This window comes from Cibotium barometz, chromosome 42 (genome assembly GCF_041138505.1).
Source record: "Cibotium barometz isolate CiBa-2024 chromosome 42, ASM4113850v1, whole genome shotgun sequence".
In the NCBI taxonomy this organism is placed as follows: domain Eukaryota; kingdom Viridiplantae; phylum Streptophyta; class Polypodiopsida; order Cyatheales; family Cibotiaceae; genus Cibotium; species Cibotium barometz.
In genome coordinates, this window is record NC_141087.1 from 33,516,512 (window position 1) to 33,520,571 (window position 4,060).

The window sequence follows — 4,060 nt, forward strand, 5'->3', positions numbered from 1 at the left end:
TAATGCAGCCACCAGAAGGAATCATTACCCCTTGCCATATTCTGAACATGTGCTTGAAAGAGTGGCAGGCAAGGAGGCATATAGGCTTTTAGATGGGTACTCGGGTTATAATCAGATCACAATTGCAGTCGAGGACCAAGCTAAAACAGCATTTATCACGGAGTTTGGAGTGTTTGCCTTTCGCGTCATGGCCTTTGGCTTGACCAATGCACCTGCAACATTCCAACGATTGATAAACACGGCCTTTAAGGAATATCTAAGGGACTTCTGTGAAGCTTTCTTAGATGATCTTTGTGTTCATTCCTCTTGGGATGAGCACTTGATGTGTTTACGAAAAATATTTGAAAGGTGTAGATTATATCGCATCTCCTTGAATCCTTTCAAATGCCAATTTTGGGTTAAACACGGAGTTATCTTAGGACATATAGTGTCCAAAAATGGGATTTCCACAGACGAGAGTAAAATCAAGGTCATTCTGGAACTGCCACCACCCACCAACTACAAGGGAGTCCAACGCTTTATGGGCCACGTTGGTTATTATCGAAGGTTTATTCTCTTCTTCGCCGAGATAGCTCGACCATTGTATAAACTTCTCATCGAGTTTATTTGGACCGAAGAATGTGACCGTGCCTATGAGCTATTAAAGAAGGCCTTGGCGAGTGCTCCAATCTTGAGAATGCCTAACTGGGATTTACTCTTCCATGTGCATATTGATGCATCAAACTTTGCTATTGGGTGTGTGTTAACTCAACCTGGAGAACACAAGCTAGACTACCCCATTAGCTTTGCCAGTCGCCAGTTGAACGATGCTGAGATGAACTACACCACTACGGAGCGAGAAGGGTTGGCAATGATATATGCAGTAAGGAATTATTACCTCCTTGCCACCAAGTTTGTTTTCTATGTAGATCATCAAGCATTGTTGTATCTGGTAAACAAACCATGCTCCACAGGAAGAATCACACGATGGCTATTGATTCTTCTTGAGTTTGATTTCACTGTTGTTGTGAGACCTGGCAAAAAACATGTTATGGCTGATCATTTGTCTCGCATACCTAATGGTGAGGCTCCTACAGGGGTTGATGATGACTTACCGGACACTTCCCTGTTCATGGTGGAGACAATGCCTGAATGGAGTGAGAAGATTGTTAACTTTTTGGTTAATGGCTTTCCACCCAAGGAGCTTCGTAAAGATCTAGCTCGAAAGCTAATCAAAGAATGCGAACCCTATTGCCTGATAGCTGGGACTCTTTATAAAAGAGGAAAGGATGACGTTCTTAGGCGTTGTGCCCGAGAGGATGAGTATCTATACATTTTGCAAGAGGCACATATGGGCGTAGCCGGTGGTCACTTCTCAGGAGACTTAACTGCGCGAAAGATCTTACAATCAGGGTATTGGTGGCCCACTATGTTCCAAGATGCATCACTCTTTGTGAAGGGTTGCGATGAATGCCAACGATATAAGAAACCCCAGAGGAAAGATCAGATGCCCCTACATCCAATCAAAGTAAACCAACCATTTGAAAAGTGGGGTTTAGACTTTGTAGGTCCAATTAGCCCAGCGGCCCGAAACACACAATCTCGCTATATTATTGTGGCCACTGACTATATGACCAAATGGGCTGAAGCGAAAGCGACACGTAAGGCAGATGCGAGGACAACAGCCAAGTTCCTCTTTGAAAATATAATCACACGATTCGGTTGTCCTTTTGAACTTGTGAGCGACAATGGTACGCATTTTATAAATGAAGTGATTAAGGAGCTCACAACAAATTTCATGATATCGCATCATAAATCTACTCCTTACTATCCGCAAGCGAATGGCCAAGCCGAGAGTACCAACAAAGACAGTTGACAAAGACAGTTGACTTTAATCTCTATTTTGACAAAGACAGTTGAAGCTCATCGCACGGATTGGGATCTAAAGCTTACGAGAGCTTTATGGTCCTATCGTACTGCGTACAAAGTGGCTATTAATTGCACACCATTCAAAATGGTATATGGCCAAGAAGCAGTCATGCCGTGGGAATTTGTCATTCCTAGTCTTCGTGTTGCTACTCAAGAGGGTTGGGATGGTAATCCCTTAGCAGAGCGTCTATATATCCTTGAGCGGCTAAACGAAGAAAGACAATTGGCTGTATACAATGCCCTTGTGGAGAAGGATAGAAGGAAAAAATGGTTTGATCGCCATCTAAAGGACAAGGACATCAAGGTTGGGGATAAAGTCCTAATGTATGGAGTGCGAAACGAAAAGAAGAAGCTCAAATATGCTGGCAAGGGACCATATAGAGTATGTGAAATTACCCCGCAAGGTACCATCAGAGTGGAGACTCTCGACGGAGTTGAAACCATTGGATTCCTTAATGGGAGTAAATTCAAACGATACTATGACCCCCTGAGCTAGGAGGAGTTACATGCAATCCATCAAAAGAAGGCAGCTAAAGAACAAGCTGAGCTTAAAAAGATACAAGCGAGAGTCGAAGCCAAAGAACGTCAACAGCGTGCTAGGCGACAATGAGAAGCCAACTTGGGAATTACGCAAGTATTTTTCGAGGAAGCAGAGGGGGATGCACTGAAATCTGACCCACCTCTAAAATACCCAATTGAGTTACAGAGTCCTTACGGGGAGGTGCTGTATAATGCATTATTGGATACAGGAGCTCAACACAATTTGCTATCATATGGCGTGTGGTGTCAACTGGGAAAACCACCTTTATCCAAGAGCTCTATCCAAGTTCAAGGAATCAACAAGAAGAAAACCCCTGTCTCAGGAATTCTGCACACTCCGATTGCTTATGACAAGGGAACCATAATTCAAAGCTTTTTGGTTATGCCTGCTGGTACCATGGAAGGGACTGTAAACTTAGGGCACAAATGGATGATGGCCACCAAATGCAATATCGATTGGGCAACCAGACGAGTCACGACGCAAGAACCAACACTAGGTCTGATCGCTCAAAATCTCGCTCCTAAGCCATCGACTTTGGACAAAATGATGGATAACGAAAAATCACCAAGTCCAGTGGCAAAACCATCTTTGATTGTTTGCCACCCCTCTAACGCTTCAACGCCAAAACTGGAAACAGGCAAGGTGGTCCCTAAAGCTTCGCTTACTATGCCAAAAAGTACATACAAATGGGTCCCCAAAGCTTTGTTAACAGCTACTTCCCCTGCTCAATCTCGTTCAGCCACCAAAAAGCCTCGTAAGAGGAAAGCAGCTATCCACCCGAAAAAGGGCAAGGTAACATCGCGATGGATCCCTAAAAAATTATTAGCAGCCCAAGGGTACTACGAGGGGAATGACCAGATTTGGGTCCCTAAACATAAGGTGAATCCCTCTACATCACCTGTAAAACCTTGCAAACCAATTGTTGCCACCCCAACGATAATTCAAGATCGTGGTAAGGGAAAGGTAACAGAGTGCTCCACACCACTTCTTCCAGAGTTAGTTTGGATTCCCAAACAGTATCGATCATTACCACCTAGCTCAGGAAGGGGGGAGCCACATGAAGCTTCTAGCTCCTCATGCCAAGCACACGCTGATATAGAAGTTTCTACATGCTCTACACCTACTCTTGCCAACACCCAACAAAAAACCGATGAGTCTACGTCTCCCCTTGTAATAGTATCGTCGGAAACCATTTCCTCCATTCGTCAATGGGAGCGTACACTACCATCTCTACAATTGGATGTGGCCACAAGGGTCATAAAAAGCTATCTGCCCACATCACAACCTATGACCCGCTGGACAAATTGATTCCAAGAGGCTGCAACATCATTGCAAATAATATGATCTACCCAAGGAAAGGGGGAGCATGTACTCACGCTCGAAATTCTATTGCTTCCTCCTTAACCTTCTCCCCTGACCATGTAATTGCCGAATTCAAGGGGATGTATATATATAGCTTCATAAATAGAAAAGAAAAGAGAAAAACAAAAATAGTAAAAAGAGCAAGAGCACAAAAACAAGAGAAATATCCGTATACAATCAAGAACTAGATTGTCCTGTCATAAACCTACTGATGCTATATCTGTGTTTGCAGATATGGCAGATGCCCGA